Source organism: Prionailurus viverrinus, chromosome D3, assembly GCF_022837055.1.
Source record: "Prionailurus viverrinus isolate Anna chromosome D3, UM_Priviv_1.0, whole genome shotgun sequence".
NCBI classification, from domain to species: Eukaryota; Metazoa; Chordata; class Mammalia; order Carnivora; family Felidae; genus Prionailurus; species Prionailurus viverrinus.
In genome coordinates, this window is record NC_062572.1 from 65,198,884 (window position 1) to 65,214,544 (window position 15,661).

The following is a 15,661-nucleotide window of genomic DNA, read 5'->3' on the forward strand; positions in this document are numbered from 1 at the left end:
CTAAGTTATCAATAGCAGTAAGCAAGCAAATACAGGATGGACTAGACATGGTTCTATGACTGAGATATAGTTTACAAGGACTTCTGGGGACAGTTAGTAAAAAAAAAAAAAAAAAAGAATATATATGAAGCAAACTTGAGTTCAGTCAAGTTCAGTAGGTAAAACCAGGTAAGTTGAGTTCAGTAGGTAAAACCAGGTAAGGGTTTAAGGTTGCTACTGAGACCATAAAAAATAAATATGACTCTGGAGATTCTGTTGGTATCTGAGAAGAGCCAGGCAGAAGAAACAAGAAGACACAAGGTATGAGTAGGTGTGCTGATGTTGAGTCAAGAGAAATATAACATAAATCAAGTATGGTAAAAATACCATGTATAAAGTTTGGGAGGAGTATGTGTCTAAAATATGAAAAGAAAATAATTAACCTATGGGAAATGAAGACAAGACAGGGAGACTTGTACAAGTATTGCTGATTCCTGGTGATTCACATGTACAGGTGCATATAAAAGCATACCTATGTCAGGGAAAATGGCCCCAACCAGGTCTTATCTACTCTTGACTGTGGTGTTGTGCACCCTTGGCATCTGAGGAAAATGAAAGTGTAGCTGAAAAGTGTGGGTTCTGCACACTTATAAGTTCTGCAAGGCAGCCTGAGAGCAAATTCAGATATGGAGCTGAAATCTTAATTGCTTTCAATCATTGATCATGTATAATTTGTCAAGCATTTTATATGCATTTTTTGAAGACCTGCAAGGTCTTCACTGCACCATTTTACAGATGAAAATGACAGTTCCAAGAATAAGTTGCTTAAAGCTAAAGAACCAATAACTGAGAAAAATAAGGTTCAAACCATGACCAGTCTGTTGGCATAGTCTATACCACTTTCCAGCAATGCCAAGCTGCCTCTTGCTCAGTCAGAATCCTAGCTAAATGATCAAGGGTCATTATCTGAAGTTGATGAGAATGGGAGTAAAGTAAAATGAAAACTTTAGAACTGCCAAGATGCTTACATCTAATATGGGGTTGCCAGCATAGCAAGATTAACCCCTTCAAAAGATAGTAAGATATAACAAAAAAATTTTACAAAGCTATGATGCTGATGACAAAGCAGGACACTAAGTATTAATAATATGAAAATTTTGCTTTAAAATACCAAGAAACAGCATCTCCTCAACAAATGTAACTAGAAATATGTGCACCAACATTTCAATAAATGCAACATAAATTTCTCCCCCCACGACAATAAAATGATTGACTAATTCATTCTTTTCCAGATTCTTTAGTATTCCAAGGGAATTATGCATATCTTTCTATTCTCTGGAATAAATTTCAACAAAATATGCATAATTTGAATTGCACGCTATCTGATCTGAAAATAAATAGGCTTGGCAGGAGACTACCTGAGCTCTGTTGCCAGTTGTACTTTTAACATATGATTCCAGCACTGCCAGGTTTTCCTTTCATCTTGCATAAGCAAATTGTCCTAAATTCACGGTTTAAAAATAGTATTTGGGTCCTCCACTTGTGTTAGAATGAGGCCCTCTTCAGAAAAAAACTCCGGTGTGTTAAAATTAGGCTCAAAGGGAGCAAATTTAGTAGCATTAAAGGAAGGCACTTCTGCAATGGCGTCAGTCTTGACAAAGACTGAAGGTATGATGGTTCCAAAAGGACAAGCTAGATGAACAGAGTTGCCAAGGGAAGGTTAGAATTTAAGACCGGAAGAAGAACAGAGTGAGAGAATCACAAAACTGGTAGTAAGATTCTAGAGTACTTTGCTCCAAACTAGTTTGACCTTGGGGAACTCATGTTACTTCTTAGACTAGCAGTTTTGAAACTTGGGGAATAATAGCAGGAACACACAATTCCTAAATCTCAGTGGCTTTAACCATAGCAGATTAGCAGTAAGCTCAACTCCACATCCTGGGAACCAGGATAACAAAGCAATACCTCCATCTGAAATATTGCTGAATACCAACCTGGGGGAAGGAAAAAGGAATCTGGCAGAGCATTCCTGCCTCTTCAGAATTCCACATAAAATGACAATATAACTTCTACACATTTAATTGGCTCAAATAAATCAAATGGACTCACCCAACTTAAAGTGTATGGGATAAGTGTAATCTTCTTATGCTGGTGAAGGAGTGGGAGCTTGGAAGCTGGGAAGAGTTATCAGTTATCTGTTTTTTTAAGTTTATTTATTTATTTTAAGAGATAGAGCAAGGGTGAGCAGGGGAGGGGAAGAGAGAGAGGGAGAAAGAGAGAGAATTTCAAGCAGGCTCTGCACTAACTGCAGAGCCCGATGTGGGACTCGAACTCACTGACTGGGAGATCATGACCTGAGCTGGAACCAACAGCCAGAGGCTTAACCGACTGAGCCATCCAGGGTTCCTAAGTTATAAGTTATAACATGTCCTGGGAACCCCACTCCTGAGAATGAAGATGTAGCATGAGATGTACGTGGTTGCCTTCCCATTTAAGAGGAACTCTGGCACCAACTACTATCACTGCCAGAAAGTAGAGTTATCTCCTGTAATCCTTCTGAAAACAGGTTGGTTTTAACTCAGTCAGTCCCTCTGGCCCCTAGGATGGTAGCACAAACCAGCAAAAACAACTGAATAGTTTAGATCACTGGATTAATTCATAAATACCTATTTCTACCACACCAAAAACAGACCCCAGTCATAATAAGAAAGGGACAAAGTCTCTTTTCCTAAGGGGAAGGAAAGTGCCAGCCCTGGGAGCTAAGGTGTCAGGAATTCAATGTGATAGAGGGCTGTGAAAAAGCAGCCTGAAATTCTGGAGTTGGAGGAAAGAGGCATGAGGCAGGACCATTCCTGAAATTAATTCTTACTACTATTATTGATAGTGTTGGTAATTATGATGATAATTATAATTTTATATCTGGAAGTTTTATGCATTTGCATTATTATCACACTTGACCTTGTTAAGAAACTGTGAGAGACAGACGTCACTTTTGTTTGGAACTCTTAGAGATGTTGAATCAGGCTCATTTGATTAATGTACAATACAGTTCCAAGAAATAATGTACTTCATACAGACAGCAAACAAAGAACTGAGACGTCCACTTGTCAAGGAGAGGATAGAAGGTGGGGAATTCTATGATTTTATAGCAACCACTCATGAAGATGTACTGTCACTGTGCCACTCCAAATTTATAAGCAACCCTGGAAAAAATATATGATATGAAATTTAACTTTCAGTTTCAACCTTTGTTTCCATTTGCCAACGATTGGAGATCTTTCTTTAAAGAGAAAGATAATTTTTCAGCCATCTACTGAGATTATATTTTATTGGGAAGAAACAAACAAACAAATAAATAAGACCACCTGGTATTTGAAACTCTACATCTGTTTCCTTCATTTTTTGGTGAAAGATCAAACCCAAAGGTGTAGGGAAACAGTATCAAACAACTTTCAATTTATTCAGTATATACAGAATAATATTCAGATGCTTTAGCAGATCATTCCTAGCCTTCCAAAATCTAGTCAAAACACACATTTTCACTCTGTCTCCGAAGCACTTAACCTCTGATCACAGTGGATTATTTGATAATTTTTGACAAGCTATGCACTTCCTTCTGTTTTACCCTTATTTTTCCTTGTATAAGTGCCTATCAATATCAAACTTTAAAAGTTTTAGCTTGAAGTTATTTCTGTAATACCAGTAGTCTTTTTGGTTTTAATTATTCTGTCCATTTTCTACAGTCCTTCTTACTTTATATCACTATTATAACATGCAACACATTCTGCCCTGTAGTTTAAGTCTTGTACAAATGTCTATTTTCTTTTTGTGGAGGCCTTGAGGGCAAGAACCATGTTTTATTGATCTCTTAATCCCATCAGTTGCAAATCTACAAGCATTTGTGTGTCTAATACTTTCCTTGATTTGAAAGAAATTCCCATTGCTCGTCCAGTATACCACTTGCCTCCAAAGTACCCTGCCACCACACAAATATTATTTGCTACTTTTGAAACATTCCTGGATCTTTAAAAGACCATACTGTTTAGATCTAGGTAACTGACAATTTCAAAATCTCAGAGCCCTGATTTAGCTTCTCAGAGATAAGAATTTCATGACTCATAATATCACCATGATAATTTTGCCAAATGCTTAACTTGAGGACAGTGCTTTAGTGCTGGGAGAACAATAGGGATCATCTAACCCACTAGGAGTCTACCCAACACAAAGCTGGCCTCTGTTTACCCTGGGATTCAGGGATGGTTGGAAAACATGTAAGGGTATTAAAAGGGCCCTGCTAGTGTTCTTTTTACATGATACCATAGAATCCAAAGACAGAAAAAAATCAAACCTATAAATTAAATCCAAAGGTAGTATGTCAGATATGGGGGGCAGTGTAGGAAGATCATTAGTACCACAAGATGAACTCACCCAGTTTAATGTCCACCTTATCCCCGGGCAAGTGCACATACAAAGTATGGTTATGGCTAGCTAGCAAAATGAAAACTGGAAGGCCCTGAAAAGGATTTTCTTAACTTGTCTACAGGAGAGGGAGAATCTATAGGACTCACCTAATTTGACACAAAATTAGGAGGCAGGGAATTCTCCGAATGTCCATGGAAGGACAGGATTAGATTGTGACCTCCAGGCTCTGGGAAGTACCACACTGCTTGCAGTGGCAGTAATGGTGGTCTAGGCCAATGGAGCAGCTTCAAACAGGAGGCATTTTTGTCTGCAGTGTGAGCACTGCCGGCAGAGCTGAGGCCGTGGCAAGAGGAAGCTCACTGTGACTTTAGGGAAGAATCCTTGGAGTCCCTGATGCTTCCAGAATATAACCACAGGAGAGCACCTGTCTGGTGAGCCGGAGCAAATGACCAGTGTTGAAAATATATAGCACACTTGTGTGCCTAAGAGTGATGCTCCTGGGAGCTCTCACAAACAGAAAATCATGTGGGGCTGGCATGGAGAGATGGGAGAAGAGCCCATAATTCTGGAACCAGGAGCATTAGAGGGAGAATGTCAACAACTACTGTTTCTGGCTGTGAGTATGATATTCATTGTCATCCCTAACTGGTTATGGCCAGAAAAATAATAGCATCTTAGAGATGAGGAAACTTGGGCCAAGCAAAATGAATTTTTACACTAGTGACTGAAAGCTGACATTTCATTTCCTAGTCTTTCTGCAATATATTCTAGAGCTCTTATTTCCCACCCTCACTTTCACAGGAAATCAAACACCCTTATGCTGCTCTTCATCTGGCTAGGGAATCTGACTTCTCATTCTCAGTAAGTAATGCATTTATTTCCAAACCTCTGACTCCACATCAAGCTAAATTATCCACCAGGCCATGCTCCTCCTTTGTGATAATGCAAAGGGTGATGCATAAGATATTCAGATAGTCTGAGCCATAAGGTACTGGAAGCCAACTATGCTTTGCCGGTGTGCAAACCCAGTTCTGTAGGACTCACTGGTAAAGCTATTATTTACCAAGCACCTCCCCAAAGTTTTGTTATCTATTAATTGAGGATGCTAGATTAACTAGATCTCTAACATCTGCAAGTTCTAAATTTTTATCCCTCGGATTCTGATTGAATCTTGAGATTTTGTCAGAGAGCCTTGCATGTTTGTTGCCACTCCTGGAAATTCCAGGACGGCAGAATGCTGCAGGATGGTGCATCTTGCACAGGAGAGGGGAACTCTCTGCCTCCAGCCACTTTAAGCTCACAGACCTAAACCCCCTCTGTTGATTTGTAAGTCTTATGTGACATAGCATGATATTGGTAACATTTTAATCTCTTGGAAGTTATTTCAAATCACAACCCAACAAAAGGGGCAGTCTCCTGTTCCCTCGGTGGGATTTCATTGCATCCCACTTTGCTTCCAGCATGCCCATGACAGATTGAGCCTTTTTACCTTCATAGCAAAGTGGGAGTTGTCAACTGAAAGCAGATGACAGTCATGTTCCAAAGGTCAGGCACAATTTCTGAGAGTATTTTGTGCTTAAGATTCAGGAGAGAAGGTCCTGCATACAGTTTCCTTTGAAATGTTTTTTTTTTTCATATTTGGGATTTCCTAAGAAATTGGATAAAAGTAAAAATTGAAGAGTCCAAATTGTGTTTTCAGCTACTTATGTCCCTTTGCCAATCTTCCCACTGGTGACTAATTAGGGACTTAGGCTCTGAATATACCCAACTGTCAAATTGTTAACTACATTTTTAAAAGGCATCCTAGAAGGAGATTGGGAATAAAGTAGCATATTGAGCAAACAATAAGGGGACTGACTCTTCTCCTCCACTATTAGATATCAGAAAATACAAATCACTTCGTAAAGAACATTAGGGAATCCTACACCCCAGATCTGCTTCTCTGAACTCCATGGCTTCAGGACTGCCACAAAAGGGTTCTGAGTGAAAAGGCAAAACTCACAAAGATCAAGTGTAACTTGAAGAAGTTTGCTTTTAACATCTGTGGGCCTCCTTTCTTTCATGTTTACATCTATTTAACAAATGTTGACTAAGTGCTCAAATGTATAAGACGTGGGAATAAGAAAGTGGGTCTTTGCTCTAATGGGGACTTCACTCTGGTGGCTGGAGACAGAAAATTAACAAGTAAATACTTTCTCAGGAGGAAATGAGACCTGTGGAGAAAAATAGGGAAGGTGTAGGTGGGGCAGGAGATGGAGCTCACAGAAAATTTCCCTGGTGAAAGGACACTGAGTATACATTGGGAGGAAATGCAGGAACAAAACACATTGGAATTTAGGGGGAGGGGGCAGGACTTATAAAGGTTGTGAGAGAGCAGGTGTTTAAAGTGCTTCTAACATATGGAGTAGCATGGTATTGGTAGAGACGGTGAGCTGTTTTCAATGGACAGATGTGCTTACAGACTGGTTGTGTGGGTATGAGAGAAGGGAAGAAATTTAAATGGCTGCATGATTTGGGATTGAGTAACAGGAAGAGTGGAAAGGCCATTCACTGAGAAGTAGAAAACTATAAGAGGTTTGCAGCTGACAGGGAGCTGATTCATTGGGAGTTCTGTTTTGGATGTGCTAAACTTGAGAGACCAAATTTAAACATCCAGGTAGAATTTCTATATAAAACAGAAGAAAATGCCAACTGAAAAAAAAATCTATCTTCTTGAGAAAATTTCTTGAGAAATTATTCACCATTCAAACGAATATGCTTTTAAAAATATTCTCTATAGCGTGGTATTGAAGAATGACTATGAAATTTAAAGATTAAAGACTTAAGCTCAAAGCCCTCTTTCTTCCACTTTGGACAAGTTATATAATGCCTCTGAGCCTTAGTGCCTTCATCTGTAAAATGGGCTTAAAAAATAACTATCCTAAATTATTTACAGGACTTTTTATTGAATATTTGATGTGTACCAAGTCTACCAAGTTACTTTATAAGTTAGTATCGCTTAAGAGTTGCTGGGAATAAAAAGTGCCTGCTGAGGTTCCATTTGGTTTTGGTTGGAGGTTTATTTGTATGTTTGCTTTTTAAACTTAATACATAACTGGGGCGTCTGGGTGGCTTAGTTGGTTAAGGATCAGACAAACTCAGGTCATGATCTCGCGGTTCATGAGTTCCAACACGGCCTCCAGCTCTGTCCTGGCAGCTCAGAGCCTGGAGTCTGCTTCCGGTTGTGTCTCCCTCTCTCCCTGCCTCCCCCCATGCTCATGCTTTGTCTCTGAAAAATGAATAAACCTTAAAAAAAATTTAAACTTATTACATAACCCCACCTGAAGTCTGTCAAGACAGAAACTTCCAGAGGTGGGCTTGTTAATCTTTCTAAAAAGTTAAGGTGCTCAGCTTTGTTTCTCCTAGGTTTAAAACTCCTTGCTCCAAATCTATCAAATACATATAGTATATTTTAAAAATTATGTCCCCTTATAAACAATTCTGTGGAGTCAAATCAGTATTAAAAAGGATTTAACACACAAAACTTTGTTCTGTTAAAAATTTTCTAATCGGTTTATCTTTGGATGACACGATCTATAACAACTCCACGGCCAAACCTGTAAGACAATTTTGAAGAGCTTGGGTTTACCTTCAGAATCTGCCATTCTTTCGCATGTTCTTTCCCTTTTCATTTGCCACCTCTCCCTCACAGATGGGAGCCCAGCACCTCTTGCCACATAACCTGAGTAATTTACGTTCACTCACCTCAGCTCTTAACATCTTACGTATCATGCGTCTTACGTATCTTAAGTAATGTCAAGTAATATGTCAGCATATTCCACAGCGAGCATCTGGAAGAGGTAACATTGAATTCTAAAGAATGAACAGGGAAAACAACAACAAAGTATTTCCAGCTAGATAGCTATTTAAAAAAGGCACTATTTTCTAACTTTTTGTACATGCAGCTTGGGAAGTAGTCTGTTTTACCTGCAGAGAAAAATAGATCTCAGTCAATCAGAAGATGCTGAGGGAACACGACAGCAGCTGAGGTCTCAAGTCAGCCTCTGAAGTCACCTGATTCTTTTATATCTCATCTGTCATGACTGCGTGAGGGCGATGAAGAAGCAGCTGGGGAGAAACCACTACAGAAAGAATAAAAGGCTCCCATGGACCAAATCTAAGTCTTGGTTTCAACATTGTTGCTTGAAATTTCTCTATTGTCTTTTTTTTTTTTTTCCTTTCTGGACTGTCCTTCATGAAAATGTGGAAGGATTGAATTGACCAGCGTTGTTAAGGAATTCAATGATATCCAATAGAACTAAGTTATCTTGGGTCATACAGAATCATAGGACGTTAAAATATTAAAATGGAATTGATTCCCTATGCTAATAACAAAGATTAGATTAAAACATTGCTATTGAAACCACCAGTCCTATTTCACTGTAGCACTGTTTCACACTGCCTCTTAATAATTTTTATTTAATACACACATTTCTTTGATAATTAACATGATAAAATTATGAAAATAATTTTTTATATTTTATAGCAAATTCATTATTACTTTTAAGCAAAAAATCTTGTCTATAGTTCATGGAATGACTAGTTTTTCTCTCAGTAGTAAAAAAGCCAACCAACATGCTATCTGCCTTTCCTTTTTTATTTTACTCAAAGTATTATAAGTATCAATAATAGTGAAATACTTCTTACTAGTTTATTCCTACAAAATGTACATACAGAAGGAGGTGACAATGTTTATACTCTTTCTCTCTGGTTAAACATGACTGTCCTTGTGGCTGCCTTTTGGGAATAATTAAACAGACCTTGTTGCCCATATACTTCAAAGGGAGGAGCAAATAGAGTAAGAAAAGTCTTGATAACAGTGTGGTATCTGGAAGTACCATAGTGAATATAAAATAACATATTGAGGAGATAGATCTCCCTCTCCCTCACTCTCTCTCCATCTATTAAGGGCTGAGTTGTGCTTTTTCCCCCAAATTCATATGCTAAATTCCTAACCCCCAGTACCTCAGAATGCAACCATTTGGAGATAGGCCCTTTAAAGAGGTAATTAAGGTAAATGAGGCCATATGGATGAGCCCTAATTCAATATGCCTGGTCTGCTTATAAGAGAAGAGAAGGACTGAGAGCAAACGCAAAGGCCAGGTGAAGACACTGGAAAAAGATGACCGTGTACAAGCCAAGAGAGGCCTTTGTAACAAACAACCCTATGGACACCTTAATCTTGGATCTAGTCTTTATAATTGTGAGAAAATAAATAGCTATTGTTTCAGCCACTCAATTTGTGCTATTTGTTATAGCAGCCCTAGCAAACTAATTCACCATCAGTCTTTTTTACATTCTTCAGAGTGCAAATCTATATACTGTCACCGTATAATTAAGTTGAATTGTTTGTCTCCATTATAATCATTTAAATAAAATTATTATGTAAAACAAATGATATTTAATGATGCTCATCTTTACAAATACTTCAGAAACATTTGCCTTAATATTATTCCCTTTACAGTGTTGGAAATGTAAGAAAGTAGAATATTTTGCTTTTGCTCCTAGTAAAATGTTTGATACAAAGCACCCAGGGTTCTGTATGTATATAGTAATACGCATGGATGAAGGCAGAGCTGAGTTAATATAACAATAGAGTAGGTTAACAAATAAAAATCTGATGCTTCAATTATGCCAAAATAAAGCATTTTTCTAATTTTATTTTTAAAAATTAAAATATTTTTCATGCAGGTGGTAATATCTCCTTGTTCCCTTGACCCCATGTAATCTCATCATTCATCCCATGTCATCATCATGATGGTTTGGAATTTTTCTAAATCATAATGCTTTTTCTGTTTTCTGTGTGTTTTGACTCTCTCTGTCCTGCCTTAAACCTAAACCCTCTCTGAAATTTTCTGTCCTTCCAGCCCTATGATTTTTTTCCCATCCCCTAATTTGCCTCCATTGGTAAAATACAGAAGTTAATTTCTGATAAATCACCAAACTCACAAATGTTAGAAAACAATATCTTTCCTACCATCTTCATGAATTCATTGTAAGGATTACATATTAAAGTGGATATAACAATATGATGTAATACAGAACTGTAAACTTCTAGAAACAGTTGAACTATTAACAGATATCAATACCTCTTTTAAGAGACTTTGCAGTTTAATTTACTAGATTTTCTTTATTGTTTCTTTGGATCCAAAGAAATTCTATGCACATTTTCTGAAAACCCATTTCCACACAGAATTAATCATTTTCACCACTATCCTTTTGTGCAATCTGGACATTTTGTTATGGAATTATTATCAGCCCTTTTTTAAAAAAAAATTTTTTTCCCAACGTTTTTATTTATTTTTGGGACAGAGAGAGACAGAACATGAACGGGGGAGGGGCAGAGAGAGAGGGAGACACAGAATCGGAAACAGGCTCCAGGCTCTGAGCCATCAGCCCAGAGCCTGACGCGGGGCTCGAACTCCCGGACCGCAAGATCGTGACCTGGCTGAAGTCGGACGCTCAACCGACTGTGCCACCCAGGCGCCCCTATCAGCCCTTTTTTAGAGAGGGAGAAATTGAGACACAGAAGTGTTTAATAATAAACAGTCCTCACACAGCTAATAAGAAATGAAGTCAAGATTCAGACCAAGGGAAACTAAATATGGAGCTCATGGTTTTTTTATTCATTAAGACAAAGAGATAATGAAGATATTTTATATAAAAGAGAAGTTGATGTAATAAAGCAACTCAATTCATATTTTACCAACATAAAATCAAGAACTATGAAATTTTACTTACTAGAGACTGAATAGAAATGTATGCTTTTTAAAAAAAATTTTTAATGTTTATTTATATTTGAGAGAGAGAGAGAGAGCATGAGTGGGAGAGAGACAGTGAAGCAAGCTCAGGCCCTGAGCTGTCAGCACAGAGCCTGACGTGGGGCTCAAACTCACAAGCTGTGAGATCATGACCTGAGCTGAAATTGGATGCTTAACCAAATGAACCGCCCAGGCACCCCTGAAATGTTTTTTTTAAACTAGGAACGTAGATAGTTAAACTAGTACATAGATAGTTAAGCCCATTAAATTTCTGTTAAGACATGATTTGGCCTCAAAATCCACCTCAGCATGTTTTTCCAAACAGGCATGACAGCATAGCAATGCTATTCAGGATGACATTGTGTTGTCACTTCTGGATCAAACTTTCAAACATGAATGTTCAGAGTAGACAGAAATTCTTAAAAACTTTTACTGGAAACACATATTGCTTCATTTTCTTCCACTGTTAATGAGAAAATATTCTGATGCTTGTTAAACACAGCAAGGAAGACTTTATTCCTTTATTCAAGATTATTGTGGGGCGCCTGGGTGACTCAGTCAGTTAAATGTCCAACTCTTGATTTGGGCTCAGATCATGATCTCGCAATTGTGGGATTGAGCCCTGTGTTGGGCTCTGTGTTTGCAGTGGGGACCCTGCTTGGGATTCTCTCTCCTTCCACCCCTCCTCCCACTCAAGCTCTCTGTCTCCCTCTCTCTCTCTCTCTTTCAAAAAAAATGTATTGGGGAGAGATATTGAACTCCAATCAGAATATAGCAAAGGTAACTGGAGATTTATAATCAATGAGCAGAGTACAGGGTCAGTGGATGGAAAATTACTAAGAGGGATTTCATTAGACATCAAGAATAGAGAGATTCTTCATTAATTGACTTGACAGAATTCTTGCTAAAGGTAGACCAAGGACTTAGATACCCAATATGGTGATGAAGAACATGATCATATATCAAGAGTGGGGGAAGGTATTTTCAATAAAATGACTTAGTAGGATTCTTTTTTTTTAATGTTTATTTATTTTTGAGAGACAGCAAGTAAGAAGGGGAGGGGCAGAGAGAGAGGAAGACACAAAATCTGAAACAGGCTCCAGGCTCTGAGGTGTCAGCACAGAGCCTGACACGGGGCTCAAATTCACGAGCTATGAGATCATGACCTGAGCCGAAGTCCAATGCTTAACCAGCTGAGCCCTCCTGGTGCCCCATGACTTAGTAGGATCATTTACTAAATCTTGGTTCAGCAGGCTAAAGTTGAGGCATAGACAAGAAGAAGGCTCCTAGAAGGTTGAATAAAGTTTGCTCAAGGACGGAGTCTTTGTTGTATGATCTGTGTTAAGGAAGGAAGGAAAGAAGGCAGGAAGGAATGAAGGAATGAAGGAAAGATAGAAGGAAGGAAGAATGAATGAATAAACCTAGGGAATTAATGCAACCATAATTTCCCACTATTTCACTGTTTGCCATACATCTCACATTATCATAGGAATTGGGAGAGAAGCAAAACATGTGATTCTGTGCTAGCTTAAAAGCAGGTGAGTGTGATGCTTGTACACACAATAAGGACTTTGTATTCAGGAGGTCCTAGGTTCCATCCCACCTCTGCCATTCTGTGGTTCAAAATTAGATGAGATGCTAAGATTTATCTTTATCATCAATAGAACTAAAGGAATATTATCTATATCTTGAGTTGTGCTGTATATTAAGTGAAAGGATATAAATTAGAAAATGCATTGTATTGTTTTAAATTTCAATCCAATAAATGTTTGTGTTACCTACTACCATCAACAAACTTAAAAAAAAATCTTTTGCTTAGATGAGCTTTGGCATTTCATTGAGTTATGTTCATGTGTCCTGTACAATCTCAGTGGTAAGATTTCAAATCACCAACAGTAAATTTTCTTTTTTTTTTCATCCATAGTAAATCTTCAAGTCAAATCTATATCCTACTTGATTTTAAATTGTCTTTCCTTGACTTCATATGATGTCCTAATAGGGAACACAGAATCACTTTAATGCTAGCTTAATACTAGAAATTAGGAGTGTAAATCTAATTCTAAGAAATAAATAATAAAACATAGTTTATCCGAAAACTAATTTGAAAAAATCTGGGATGCCTACTATATTAATATTCCTTCCCATATACAATAAATTACATCAGAAGGACAAAAATGTTTTTATATCTTGTAGTAATGTTTTTCTACTATTATTTCTTAACAATAGTGTTTTTATAATTTTTCCCATATACTAATTAATTAAATTTGATTTATCAGACACTTATGGTGGCTCAAACTTTAATTAAATAAATATTCATTGAATTTACTACATGCAACCTAGCTACTTTAGATATATAAAGATCAATGAAACACACAAAGCGTTATCTTATAATGGGAGAATAAACACAAGTTCCCAAATAGCTATTTAATATTGATACTGTAAAGAAGTAATATACAGCCATAAAAAGGAATAAGGACTAGCCCTATATGCAGCCAGAGAATAATATCCATGATATATTGTAGAGCATGCTTTTGTTCATATAACAGAGGAATATGAATATAGATACATATTTGTTTATATTAAAAATTAGAAAGATTAAACTGTAACTTTTAAAACTTATTATGTATGAGAACAGAGAAATGGTTGACTATAGACATAGAAGATGGGCTTCTGTTAATGTACTTTGCTTTGTAAATATATCTTTAGAAAAATATAGGGGTGCCTGGGTGACTCAGTCAGTTAAGTGTCTGACTCTGATTTGGCTCAGGTTGTGATCTCACAGTCTGTGGATTCAGGCCTGTGTCCAGCTCTGCACTGCCAGTGTGGAGCCTACTTGGGATTCTCTCTCTCTGTCCCTCTCTCTCTGCTTCTCCCCCACTCTCTCTTTCTCTGTCTCTCTCACACATGTGCTATAAAGAAAGAAAGAAAGGAAGAAAGAAAGAAAAATGTAAATATTTATTTTTTTAAGTTTATTTATTTTGAGAGAAAGACAGAGAGAGAAGAGTGAGAGAGAGAATCCCAAGCAGGCTCCACACTCTCAGCACAGAGCTGGACATGGGCCCAAACTCACACACTGTGAGATCATGACCTGAGCTGGATGCTTAACTGAACTGAGCCACCCAGACACCCTAAAAAATGCAAATATTTACATATTAAATCAAATATGTAAATATTTCATAGAACTATACAACAAAATTGAATTTAAAAATCAATTTGTTGGGGCACCTGGGTGGCTTAGTCGGTTGAGTGTCCAACTTTAGCTCAGGTCATGATCTCGCAGTTCATGGGTTCCAGCCTGGCGTCGGGCTCTGGAGAGCTCAGAGCTCACAGCTCAGAGCCTGGAGACTGCTTCGGATTCTGTGTCTCCCTCTCTCTCCCCCTCTCCCGCTCATGCCCTGTCTCTCTCTGCCTCTCATAAATAAAGAAACGCAGTAAAAAAAATTTAAAAAAATAAAAATAAATTTATTAAAAATAGAAATAAAAGTAAATAGGGGCACCTGGGTGTTTCCATCAGTTAAGTGTCTGACTCTTTATTTCGGCTCAGGTCATGATCTCATGGCTCATGAGATAAAGCCCCTTAGCTGACTCTGAGCTGACAGTGTGGAGTCGGCTTGGGATTCTCTCTCTCCCTCTCTCTCTGCCCCTCACTCACTCATGCTCTCTCTCTCAAAACTGATTAATTAATTAATTAATTTTAAAAAAGAAAATTGAAGAAAAAAGGAATGAAAGCAAATAAAAACTTTGCTTTAAGTAGTTGGTGGCACACTTACATAGGAACCATCTCAAAAGACCTTACAAAACAGTCATTGAACTATATATTCCTGGGAGATACATATTAAGAAAAAATTAACTGCCCCCAACCTATGTTAAATACTAATATTCAGAAATCATATTGCTGGTAGTGATGTTAGTAACATTATCCTTTTTTGTAAAATGTTGGTTATAAGTTGCTTGCCTCTTACACTTTTTTTTCTTAACAGATTTATTTAGGTATAATAAACTACACACATTTAAAGTGTAGGATTTGATAAATTTTGATACATGCATATACCACAAAACCATAATCACAAGCAAGAAAATGAACATATCCATCACCCCAAAAGTCTCCTCCTGTTCCTTTTTAATCTCTCACTCACACCTCTCCATACTCCCCCTTTCAATCCCAAGTGAATACTGATGTGCTTTTTATCATTACAGATTAGTTTGCATTTTCCAACATTTCCTATAAATGAAATCTACATTATATGCTCTATATATTTGGGGAGATTACCTGGCCTAAGTCAAAGTAATCATTGTTAAGATTCATATATGTTAATGCGTATATCTGTAGTTCATTTATTTTCATTGTTGAGTAGCTTTCCATTGTGTAGACATAACACAATTCATTAAGCATTCACTTGTTGATGAACATTAGGTTGAATATAGTTTTTGTCTATGACAAATAAAGCTGCTATGGGAAC